The following is a 14,100-nucleotide window of genomic DNA, read 5'->3' as shown; positions in this document are numbered from 1 at the left end:
GCCATTAGAAATGACAAATATCCACCATTTGCTTCAACGTGGATGGAACTGGTGGGTATTATGCTGAGTGAAATAAGTCAATCAGAGAAGGACAAACATTATATGTTCTCATTCATTTGGGGAATATAAATAATAGTGAAAGAGAATAGAAGGGAAGGGAGAAGAAATGTGTAGGAAATATCAGAAAGGGAGACCGAACATAAAGACTCCTAACTCTGGGAAACGTACTAGGGGTGGTGGAAGGGGAAGAGGGCGGGGGGTGGGGGTGAATGGGTGACTTGCACTGAGGGGGGCACTTGATGGGATGAGCAGTGGGTGTTATTCTGTATGTTGGCAAATTGAACACCAATAAAAAATAAATTTATTATTTAAAAAAATAAAATAAAATCTGAACTTTAAAAAAATAATAAAAAATAAAATAAAATCAAAGACTGACAACGTGGGGTTGTAATTTTATATTATTCTGGAACCGGTGTGTAAGACCATGGTGTCAGTACAAATACAGTATTTTCTATTTTATTTTTTAAGAAATCTTTGCCTTACTTGATGGGATGAGCACTGGGTGTTATTCTATATGTTGGCAAATTGAACACCAATAAAAAATAAATTAAAATAAATAAATAAACAAATAAATAAATAAAGAGTTCATCCATTTCTGGCTGTCAGACAACTAAAAATTATTTAATCAGTGTCCACTCTAGAGATACTTTGCTGACCAATAAAAAAAAAATAAGAGAAATGAAAGACGTAGTCCCTCTTTCTAGGTGCCTACAATTTAAATTAGGGCATAGGCCTTCCACATAGGAAATAATTAAGAAAAGACACTAAATATCCTGAATATGCTAAATTTGATTTTCATCAATTGCTGAAGTGAAGTTACAAGTATCTCCTATATTTCTGTTGCTGCTGCTATAGCTGAGCCTTCACCTCCTCTACCTAAATAATCTAGTTCACTTCCTTTTTTTAATTCAATTTCGTTAACATGTATACTGTATTATTAGTTTCAGGGGTAGAATTTATTGATTCATCAATTGCATATAACACCCAGTACTCATTCCATCAAGGGCCTAATTAATGTCCATCACCCAATAACTCCATCCCCACCCTCCACTACCCTTCAGCAACCCTAAGTTTGTTTCTCTCATGGTTTTCCTCTCTCTGTTTTTATCTTATTTTATTTTTCATTTCCTTCCCCTTATGTTCATCTGTTTTGCTTCTTAAATTCCACATATGAGTGAAATCATATGGTATTTGTCTTTCTCTGACTTATTTCACTTAGCATAATATCCTCCAGTTCTATCCATGTTGTTGCAAATGGCAAGATTTCATTCTTTTTGGTGACTAATATTCCATTGTATATATACACCACATCATCTTAATCCATTCATCTGTCAATGGACATCTGGGATCTTTTCATATTTTGACTATTGAGGACATTGCTGCTATAAACATCGGAGTGCATGTGTCCCCTCTAATCTATCCAGTCATCTACCATTAGTGCTCCACTCTGCCCTGAATATCTCTCCATAATTTTTTTATTTTTTTATTTTGTTGTTTTGTTGGTTTATATTTCAAAATTACAGGTGATATTCCTTCTTTGCCATTAAAAATTACTAATAGTCTTACTAACATTTATACTTTTTGAAATAACTTTTATAACTTACATTACTGTTTAAAATATTCTTTCCATTCTATTGACCTGGAAATTCTACTCATCCATCTATAACCAGCTAAAATTTCACCTTTTGTGAAAGTCTTCTATGATCTAACTAAACAGAATTATACATGTGATCTCCTATACTTCTACTCACTTGGACAATAATGCTAATAGAACACTTCTTATATTTTATTAAGATAGCTCATATCCACTCATCGACCTTCCCTGAGAGACTGAATCTAACTCTGTTCTGTATTTCCCTGATCCTACTCCATACTGATATTCATTAATATGTTTAGAAAATGCACCTGAAAACTAAAAATGAAGTAGGTGTAGAGAAAGTGAATTCATTAACAATATGTTGAGAAAGAGACAAAGAAGTCCTATTACAGAGGAAAGACACTGAGAGTAAGATTTAGAAAAATGAAGGAGAGGGAGTTTCATGTCAGGGCCCAGTGTTGCCTTTAGGGTACCTTGAGGTGAAAGCCACTGCATATATGACCCACTTCAGAAAACCAAAGCCAGTTGACAAAGATACAATTCAATAAAATCTGTCATGCTATGAATCTTTACAACTAAGCCCACACTGCTTTTCCCTAATGTCTCAATTAAGTTGAGCCTTCTGACTGAAACTGGAATGCACTTCATACACACGACAGCCTAGAAAACTGATATGCACTGAAATGCAAAATTTTTCAATTCTATTATGACTGAAAACTATCCTTATACTAACTATCTGCTGGGAAGTCAGAAACTTTATCTGGTTAATTTCAGATACACTCAATCCAGATTCAGGATTTTTCAATCAGTGAAGGGTGATACTTGCTAGTTCCAAAGATATACTTGATACCGTCCTTACCCTCTCTTTGCTAGAGTTCATTCTAATCTCCTACAGTTTTATACAATTGCTGTAGGGCTGTGGGAAGGGTTCTTCTTCTCTAGATTGCTCAATAGCAATCCCATGCTGACATCCCACCCTAAATATAATTTGCTTTGTTGTCTGCCAACGTCTACCAGGTCTCCATCTCTGACACTACTCTTCAGAGGTGTCTGCACTTTGGCCACAGTGTCTAATCACCAGGTAAAATCAGGTCTTTTACGGTCTTCTCTCCCTGAATTCTAGACCTCTTGGGACTCACCAGACCTTCCATCAGCCTTTCTATGTCCTTCTTTTTTTTTTTTTTTTTAAAGCTTTTATTTTTTTTTTTATTTATGAAAGTCACACAGAGAGAGAGAGAGAGGCAGAGACACAGGCAGAGGGAGAAGCAGGCTCCATGCACCGGGAGCCCAATGTGGGATTCGATCCCGGGTCTCCAGGATCGCGCCCTGGGCCAAAGGCAGGCGCCAAACCGCTGCGCCACCCAGGGATCCCCTTTCTATGTCCTTCTTGAAGGCAATACATAAGCCCAATGATTCTCGCACACCTTTCTGGTATCCTTGGGAGACCTGGGGTTGTCAGGGGACAGTCTGCTGCTAACACCTCTCCCTATCATCTCTGTAAAACAGCTAATGGCAGAAAAGAATGGGATCTGCAAACCAAAATTTCATCATGTCTTACAAAACTGTCTCCCAGGGGAGCAGAATAAAGGAATAAAGGGTGCTGAGCACCTGGTTCACTTCTAACCCTTCTTGTCTCATTATTGGCACAACTCCACTTTAGCTTGAAAGCTGTTTGTGTTGTTTCATTTTGTTTTTGAAGTCTGTGGGTAGGCATGAAGGGATGGAAGACAGGTTAGGGAGATGTGGCTGTACTACCAGCTCACTTTCAAACTTTCCTCTCTTACAACTGAAAAACAGACCATGACGTTATCAATTGAGGGGTTAAGAACTTGGTCTCTTTTTCCTTCAGCTGACCTGAGAATTATTCCCTCCTGCTCAAAGGGAATGATCACAGAGCAAAATATGTGATGATTAATTGCTTAAATTATTATGTCCAATCTTGATGACCTCTCTTCTATTCAGCTCTGGAAACTCCTTCTTAGTATAGCCATGTTCTTTTCTTTACTCAATTCACATTAATCTTCCCAGATGTTATGTTTAAGGCCCATTGGCTGATTCTACCTCATGATTGTGAATTAGCTGGTTTTGAATGAGAAAATTACCTCTCTACTATTATTACCTATTTATTGCTCTCAGCTGGACAGTATAGATTCATAAAGAGAGATATAAGTGTGAGATAATTAAGAGACAGGTAATGGATTGAACCAGAAGGGTTTAGAATAAGGTTACATATGGAAAAATATAATGTTGAATATGTTGAGTGGGATCAAATATGGATGGCTTTGACAACTATATTTCATTGTTTTGAAAATGATATGGCAGGCCGTGGGACCCATGGGACCTTTATGGAAGATAAGTGATATGATCACGATGATGTGTTAGGACTATCAATTAAAAGATGAATTAGAAGGAAAATGCCCAGAGCTCAAAACTTCAACTTTCCAGCTGAGTGTATCTATTGTTGCTGTTTCTCGTTTGTCAAGACACTGTTTCAAGACATAAAACTACATGCTTCAACAAATATTGATGCTAGAAACTTAAACAAAAATTTCTCAATTCACCTGTTATGGTGAACAATTTATAACAGATAGACAGAAAATAATGTCAACAACCTTTCTTTGCAGGAAAGACTATCTGACATATAAAATAATCCGTGGTTTAGCTAGTGTTTATCCCTATTTATAGATAGTTATCCTTCTAGAAAATAAGAAGTTATTTTGATTTATCTTTACTCTGCCAACTTACATCCTAGCATAGTGCTTCCTATTATAATAAAGAAGCCATTCGTCTTTCTAATTAAGAGTAATCCCTCCACCAGTGTTGTGTGGAAGCATGTTGACCTGAGAAAATGGCGTGCCACATTGACAGTCCATTTGAAGTCATTGTCAAAAATGGACTGTGAAACAAACAAACTTTATTGTGTGGCATTCTCCAAGAGGGCTCTATGGTTCAGATGTAGATGCAGAAAACATGTGTACCAGGTTCATCCTCAATGGGTATTTTCCAGATAGGTGAAACAAAATGTTAGATGTGGAAAATTTAATGTGTGTAATATGGCAGAAAGAGAAGAAAGGCAAGGGGCTGATGAACTGGAAGAAAATAGATAATCCATGGACTGAAGGTACAAATGAGGTTGAAGAGTGATCAGAGTAGTAAGTTCACAGCAGAGAAAGGAGATTGTGATGCTAGGGTAGTGTATTTGGATTAATGATCATGCAGATGAAGCTGTTATGCTCCTACCAAGGGTCAGTTGTATGTTCATGGGGGTCTGTGGCTCAGATATTTAAGAATTATAGTGACTGAAGATGAGAAGTGCACCAAGCTGAGAGGTCCTGCTTTTAGCTGTTTCTCCCATGATATGCTAAAGCCAGGCAGGATGATGGCAGAGACTGATATGAATAGAAAGCCTGTGACACAGATGCCAAAGTTATAAATGAATAAGGGAAAGTCTACTACAAGCACTGTTTAAATGCCCCAAAGTTTGCCTATGGGCCTGCTCCCTTCTATGATTCCAAAGCAAAAAATTGAACTAAGGGACAAATTTAATCCTTAATAAATACCAAGTCTTCATATTGCCATAAGTTCTATCCTATTTAGTCTAGATATTTCTATACTCCAGGAAAATTTACCAAACTGGAAATAGGAAGCTTCTTTTCTTAAGAATAACTATATCTACTGAGTAGCTCATACTCTAAGTAACTTTTCTTTGATAATCTCTCTAAACCAACTCTATTTTAGCATGTCAGTCAATTCAATGTCTCACATGGGAAGGCCCAAGAGATTTTGTTTTTCTTAGGAAGTACTTTCTGACTAAGAAGTAGTATTGGGTGCCTGCGTGGTTCAGTTGATTAAGTGTCTGTCTGAAGCTCAGGTCATGATCTCAGAGTCCTGGGATCAAGCCCTATGTCAGGCTCCCTGCTGAGCTGCTTCTCCCTCTACCCACCCTTCCCTATTCTTGTGTTCTCTCCATCTTCCTCTCTCATGCTCTCTCACTCTCATAAATAATAAATAAATAAATAAATAAATAAATAAATAAATAAATAAAATTATTAGGGAAGAAAAAACCTTAAGAAATGTCCAAAAATCCTTAGTAAAACAGTATTAATACAGGTTTGGGATGGAACTGGTGCAATCCTTGACTTAATACAAATAATTGAATGGAAGAGAAGGAAAAAGAGGAAAACCAAAATATTTAAATTCTGATGTGGAGGTTATCAAACGTGAATTGGTTTTGTGATTGATTAAGCAAAACAGTGCTGATCCTACTGCTAAGAATGTTGGGTATATCCCTTCTATATACAATTCTAACTTAATAATATCTAAATCAGAATCATAAATACCTTCTCCAAATATATTTGAAGTTATCATAGAGCCTGCAGGACTCATATGTATCTCATGGATATTGTATTTTTAATTTAGCAGCATTTTACCTAGTGAGAAACAGAGGAGAAGAAAGGTTCCTTTGGAAGTAATCAGTCCTAATTATTGCTCTCTGACCAAATAAACCCTGATAAATTTAGAACAAATAACACAAAATGTAAGCGATTAGGAGGACACTAATCTTGGCTCCCAAAATAGCACACCCATTGGTTTCCTAATAGTATCTGATAAAATGTGTGTATCAAAACTATACAGTCATCATTTTTCCTATTCACCAGATATGGCTGAGTATTTCTCTGGTCTCCCTTTAAACAAAGATTCCTTAAAATATTAAATATAAAATATTAATATAAGTGTATAATTTACTTCCTGAAGTTGTAGTGGCATTCAAATTTGGCATAAATTTTTCCAGGTTTCTCAAACTAGAGAGTTGAGAAAATGTGCAAGGGTTACTTCAGCAAACCTGTTTCAATGTTGCAAAATGGTTTCAAGCTTTGCTGTATTAAAAGGTCCTAGAATTCATTATAGCTTGAAACAAGAGATCAAAATATCAATGCAAATGAAAGACTTCTAGTTCGCTCTTGGTGAGAATTGAGATGATTGACCACTTTGCAAAATTGTTGGTACTTTCTTTAAAAAGGAATCTTCCATAAGACTTGGTCGTTCCATTCCTAAAAATTTACCTAAGAAAAAGAGAAACATATATTCACACAGAAACTTGTACACAAATGTTCATTTGCAATAACCAAGCTAGAAACCACCCAAATGTCCATGAACAGGCAAATAGATAACTATGGGATGTTCAGACAATGAAATACTACTTAGCCACAAAAAGGATTGATACAGGGATGGATGCCTGGGTGGCTCAGTGGTTGAGCATCTGTCTTTGGCTCAGGGTGTGATCCCGGGGTTCTGAGATTGAGTCCCACATCGGGCTTCCTGTAAGGAACCTGCTTCTCCCTCTGTCTATGTCTCTGCCTTTCTTTCTGTCTCTCATGAATAAATAAATAAAATCTTAAAATAAAAAAGGATTGGTATACACTACAACATGGATGTCTCTCAGAATAATGAAGCTAAGGGAAATAAATTAGATAAAAGGGAATATGTATTGTTTGTTTTGCATATACACAACTCTAGGAAAGGCAAACTCATGTATAGTGACCAGGGTTACTTCAGAGATAGTGGGAGCATGGAAGAGAAGAAATGTGGTGGAGACTTATCAAAGAGCTGAAGGAAACTTTCAACAATGATGGATATGTTAATTAATGAATGTAAGTGAGGATTGTATGGGCATTTTCATATTAAAAGATGTCATATTGTATACTTTAAATATGTGTGTCCTTATATGTCAACTACACTTCACTGAGGTTGTTTGAAAATAGAGATTTTGCAAAAAGTAGGCATATTATTGAAAATACTGTTACTTCTTATCAAAAGAAGAGTTTTTTGTTGTAAAAAAGACAATAAGATGATAGTTGTATCATCTGGCTACCTAGCTTCAAGAGTTCTATTGTCTGTACCCTGACTTAAGTATGCATGAATTACACTGACTGGAAGAAAATTTTGCTTTTTGTCCTAACACTTCTCAGCATTAACAGTTTAAACAACCAACAGTGTAAGTAATTAAGAGCCTCATTTAAAGGTGCTTCTTTCTATCCAACACTGCATTTTAAATAATTTGAGATAATGTAAAAAGTCGTAAATTAGAAAGAATTAAATGTTGGGTTTATGTTGTTAAACCAGACTGCCAAATTTAAACCTGAGCCTCCTCTGATCTCATTAACCTTCTCTGATCTCATTTTTCAGATCATCCCAACACCACCTACACTTTCTTTCCTGTCCCTCTGCCTGTCCCATTTCATACCCATTTCATCTCTCTTCTTTCACCCATCGTCTTTCATTTTCCTCTATGTTGCTCCCTTTTCTACTTTTTTATGTCTTTTTATGTTTCATACATGTTGCTCCTTTTTATTCCTTCTACTGAAAAAAATTTTTAATTAAATTCACTGTGAAGGGTTTTTATTTTTTTCTTTCAGAAAGAGAAATATTAAAGAGCATGGGGCATCTGGGTGGCTCAGTTGGTTGAGTGATTAACTCTTGGTTTTGGCTCAGGTCATGATCTCAGGGTCCTGGGATCTAGGCTCAGTGGGGATTTGGCTTATGATTCCTTCCTTCTCCCTCTGCTCTTCCCTCCTCCTGTGTTCTCTCTCCGTCTCTCTCTCTCTCTCTCTCTCTCAAATAAATAAATAAATAAATAAATAAATAAATAAATAAATCTTTTTTAAAAAACATGAATCTCTAAATCCAACAACCATAAAATATATATTTCAACAGACATAGAAAGAAAGAAGAAACACTGAAACAGAGACCAAAAGGCCTGTGGTGTGGGTAGGGGGAGGATCTTAAAAAGGAGGCAAGAATGAAGCAAGAAGAGACCTTTAAGAAAAGTTGGTAGTTTCGCTATTAATCTCAAATGCCTCATTGCTGAGATTTCCCTTGCAGTTCATCTGTGATCTTTTGTGAATGAACTTCATTCTCCAATTTAGGATGTCTGTTTCTAATGGTTATGACAAGTTTTTCTGGAAGTTATTAGGTTGCCCTACCTTTGTCTTTGAAAAATTATAGTCATCTCATTACAGTGTATGTTAAACCAAGGCTTGGACCAGTATTGATTTATTCTCCGGAGTCATTTTTGCAGTGATTCAGATTGTGTGGGGTTTTTTGTTTTGCTTATTATTGAGGACAGGAGCATTGATTTCATGCTAGCTTGTATGTTTAAAAGTCTTCACCCACATACAAAAACACGAATCACTCTAGAGTTCTTTGTATACTACTTGATAAAATTCAGAAGCTCTTTTTCCAAATGGAACAAACCACAGGGATTAAAAGGAGACCATAGGCCTTGGGTCAGAAGATACTTTTAATCCCTATGCCATATGTAACAAAAACAAACTAAAGGTTAATGTTGGTCTCCTTGGTAAAAACTCCATGCTCTGAAATCCATAGGCCTCAACTGTCCTAACAGCAGAGAAGGAGCAGGAAAGCACAGATAGGATGAAATAATGACATAACTCATTTCCTCCTTAATCCATGGGGTTCTGAACTTTGTGGAAATTTCTTTGACAATGATATCATTATCAAAACCAAATAAGGAGCATGAGGCTCAAGCAAAATCCTACATTGAAAAAAAAAAATGTTCTTATCAGGACTTAATGCCCTACAGCTCAGAGGTACGAGAATTTTGTTAGTGATTTACACTATCTGTGCAATCAGACATAAGGTAGCCGTCAATATCCCTAGCAGCAGGTGATAGTTCCAGATAGTTCACAGGTGGGTATTAAGCCAAAGGATTACAAGATTGTCAGATTTTCTGGTATTTAAGTCACCTCCACTGAGCTGAAATGATAGTTATTACCAGGACTGCTCAAAAGAGAACGTAGTTTACTATGTTTTGAAGGGCAGAGAACAGAGTAGCAAAAGGGTAAGGTATCTAAGGATAAGCTTAAAATAATAGTCCGGAACACACTTGATCACAAGTCTACCATAGTTCTAGAAAGATACAAAATAGGCACAAAATCTACATTTACTTTGCCTTGAACTATCCAGGAATAACTGAATCCTTAATCTATGGAATATTGACCCCGGAAGCATACCAGATTTGTGCATTTGCCATGAACTAGGCATCTTTTAAAAGGTCTTTCATAATTTTTATAAGTCAAATGTAATAGATCTTTTTTGTTTACCATGAAACTATGAATGTTACATTGTAAATTACTGAAAAGCGTGTATAACAGAAATTAATGAAATCTCTTCTAGCTAATATTGAATTTTGCTAATTCTGATCTTAGAAGTCAGAAGTACCCCTGAAGATGAATCACCAAAATTTACCTCTGAAACTAATACTATACTATGTGTTAATTAATTGAATTTATTTTTTTTAAAAAGATGCCATCAGATTTGTAATCCCAGAAAATATAATCTTACACTTCATCAATTGAAAATGTTTTCAATTTGATAAACTACAATGCCATGAGAGCTTTACTTTGTCAGTTTTTATTGAACATTGAAAATATCAACATTAAGGTATGATTTTTGAAAGGTATTTGTAAAGCCTAAATGAAATAATGAAAGTCCTTATATAGTCAGCCTTGTCTGCCAAACAAGTACCATAGACCAGGTGATTTAAACAATATTTCTCATGGCTCTAGAGGCTGGGGATTCCAAAATCGAGGATCTGACCAATAAGGTTCTCTGGTGGGGCTCTCTTCCTGGCCTATATATAGATGACTGTCTTCTTGCTGTGTTGTGTGTGACAGGGAGAGAGGGGGAACAAATTCTCTAGTGGAGTCTTTCCTTATAAGGGCACTAATTCTATTATGAGGATCTTATCCTCGGGCCCTTACCTAAACCTAATTATCTCCCAAAGGCCCCATCTCCAAATAGCAACACATTAAAGGTTAAGGCTTCAACATACGAATTTTGGAGAGACACAATTCAGTCTGTAGTAGTCTCTATGATGATCTTATAATTTGCTGGCATTCTTATGACATAGATAGATATTGTATTTGATAATATAAGCCCTCAAGAGTTTTTGAATTGTTTTCTACCTTCCCTCTTAGCTTCCATTATGCCTCATAATTCTGATATTCAAATTTTTATAACCACTCTTCCCCATCTTCCACTAGTTTCTTTTTCTCTTCATACCCATAGCTTAAGACTATCATAGTACCAAAAATGAACAGCAGATGAGAAACTAAGACCAGGGAAGAAAATGAAATGCAAAGGATCAAGTCAATGGTGTGGTCAGAGTCCAGAAAAGCTAATGGAAATCAAGGAGATGCAGATTCTGGAGGTCAGAATAAGAGCCATGATTCTTTTAACTTGAGATTTTTAGCAAGAATTGAAAAAGCAGGGCAGACAGGTAGTTAAAATACCAATGCGATAGAGATAAAGTTTTAAGTGAATATATTTGAATAGATACTGAATCTAAATTGAGGAGCAATGGATTTTTGACAGTCCTCAGCTCTGTTCTCTTTACTTTATAGTCTCTTCTTGAGTGATCTTATTTACTCTCATGATTTTAAATATTATCTCTAATCTTATAACCCTTAATTGACAGTTACAATCCTAGCCACTCAAATCTTAAATTTTCTCCCTGTGCTTGGGCATTCTATGATCATACATTGCAACTAAATATGTTTAAATCTAAGTTCATCATCTTTCTTTTTAAGTCAACCTCTAACACCTAATTCCCTATTTCCAGGTCAGCAGTACTATAATTCTCATAAGCAACCTGGAATTTCATCCTCTATTGTCAATCTGTAATCAATTTAGTTCATTTTTCTTGTATAATAATTCTTATATTTGACTTACCTTTTCAATTTCATGCTCACCAACCTCCACAAGGCCTTAATTTCCTTACTTCATTGGGCAAGTGGGAACAGTGAAGCTTTCCTGAAACAGAGAGAATGTGGGTTATAGAAAAATAGAGATAAAAATCATACAAATTGTGGAGTGCAGTGAATGTATCTTATAAGTGAGAACTCCGATACAGATGTGACTCAGGACACATCTATTCTATAAAGGCTTCGTTTCAACTAAGAATCATTAGGGAAGGATTTATGTTATTACATTCTTATGTGGTCTGGATTAACTTGAAGGTTGGTGTTTGACCAAGCAGTGAAAAACACATCATATCACTTCTTCTACTTAAAATTGTACTAGAACGGTAAGCCAGTGAAATATATAGACTCTTTACTCAAATAAATCTGTAAGTTTTCACATTTAATAAATTGAAAATATTATTTGAAAATTTAATCTCTTAAAATAATCTCTAAATTGTTCTTAAGATTAAAAATCAAGAAATACAAATTATTTTTATAAAATCTTATTGTAGCAAGATGTTTTAATAAGATGAAAATCATCATTAAATATCTCATTCTTGTAGGAAGCTAAAAGAAATCATTATTAAGTCGTATTTTTTTAACCTGAAAAATGTGAAGTATAAGAACAAAAGGTAGAGAAGAAATTAAAACAACAGAAATTTTTGGTTGCCAGTTCAAGACCTTAGACTTTATTCTATTAGTAATAGATATTGAAGGTGTTTGAACAGAGGAAATATGTCAAAGATTTTATACTTTTTAAAGATTTTTATTTTAAAAAGATTTTAAAAATATTAATCTGACCTGAAATAGAATGGACCAGGGGAAAATATCTGTAGTCTGGAACCCAGTTAGGAGGTGGTCATGATGGTGCAGGGGAGCGGTGATTGAATGTTTGAACAAAGCCAGACGTAGAATAAATGAAAGGGAGATATGATCCTGAACAGGGTCACAAAGCAAAACAAAACAACAGATTTGATCAGCAAGTTAGGGTGGGATGATTAAAAGATAACAAGCAAGATGAGGCTGAGATGCAGAAAAATGGTAGTAATATTGAGAGAATTTAGAACTTCAAATAGGAAACCTACTGTGGAGAAGAATGATGATTATAATTTTTAGCAATACTGCATGTGAAGTGAGAAGAGCATACACAAGCTATCCCACAGACATTCCTATCCACAGCTGGAAATGAAAGTGTAGGACTCAAAACAAGGGTCAGGATTCAACAGATAGCTTTGGTATCTTTATATCTACAGATATAGATAGAAGAAAGACAGACAGATAGAAAAACAAGGGAGAAAGAAGAGAAAGAAAGAAAGAAGAAAGAAAGAAAGAAAGAAAGAAAGAAAGAAAGAAAGAAAGAAAGAAGAAAAGAAAAAGAGAGAAAAGAAAGAAAGAAAGAAATTTGAAAGGTAAAAGAGATGTGAGCAGACACAGAGCTGGGGGAATGGGGAATGGGTTCTGGCTGAGTTTTGGAGCATTCTTTCGGACCAACAGATTTCTGTGGAAGTAGTCTTCATTACAGCTGGATTTAACTTGACATTTTATAGTCACACACTTAAATGCAAATCCTACTGTTTTATAAAGTACTTACCTATTTGCTATAAAAGAAGGCATTATGTTGAAATGTGAAAAATGTGTCTTTATGATGGGTCCTGATACAACAACACCCATGAGTGCTGAGACAGGAGCAGGGAGTCCTGGATTCCTCCTCCCAAATCCTCACTCTCCTGCTAATGCAAACTCTGAGAACAGGAGCTGGGAAAGAGCCCGACCTCAAAGTGTCTCTTGCCATCTCCTTCCTGAGATCATCTACATTTTCACATCTCCAGTACTTGTTTTCAGAGAGGCATTTCCTCTGTGCATTAAGCCCACAGGTCCCCTCCCTTTCACAGTTTAGTTGGTCCTCTCACCCAACAGAGACAGTCCTAAAAGCTTCTTATCTTGTCTTCATTTGTTTTTTAAATTAGCCCAAATCCCCTTATCTGCTTTTATTTCTTTGTTTGTCGAAACTCCCAAAATTTCCTTTGGACAAGATGAAGACTAAGAGGATCTTGATTTGCTCAAAGAGCTGAGCTGACTTAGCTGCTGTGCCTAGAAATTTGTATTACTAAGACCTTTTGATTAGAACAGAAGGCATTTGTGTGCTCTGCCTCTAGCATGTAAAGGGCACTGCCATGTCGTCTTGCTCTTATCGTCTATAAAAGTATAATAGTGCTTATAAGTTTCATTCCCATAACTGCTTAGAGAAGTGTTACGGGAATTGATGGACACAAAATAGTTAAAGTCCTTAAAGGGAAGTACTCTCAGATATATATGTGTGTGTGTGTGTGTGTGTGTGTGTGTGTGTTTATTTTCTTTGTGTGTGTATTTATATGTAATATGTATTATATGTATAACTTACACTTTATATATAATAACATACATTATATATATGTTATATATGTGTATTAGATATTACATACATATTTATTAAATTTAAGAACCTATTGCTTTTAAAAGCTTAAAAATATGAACTACTCACTAAGCAAATGGACAGACGCACACATTCTTACAAAAAAGTGCTATCTAGGTGATGGGCACTGCGAAGAGCACTTGATTGGATGAGCACTGGGTGTTATATGTTGGTAAATTGAATTTAAGTTAAAAAGATGTGAAAAAAGGTGCAATCTAATTTTTAAA

The sequence above is a fragment of the Vulpes lagopus genome, chromosome 4, assembly GCF_018345385.1.
Source record: "Vulpes lagopus strain Blue_001 chromosome 4, ASM1834538v1, whole genome shotgun sequence".
NCBI classification, from domain to species: domain Eukaryota; kingdom Metazoa; phylum Chordata; class Mammalia; order Carnivora; family Canidae; genus Vulpes; species Vulpes lagopus.
This window is presented reverse-complemented; position numbering follows the sequence as displayed.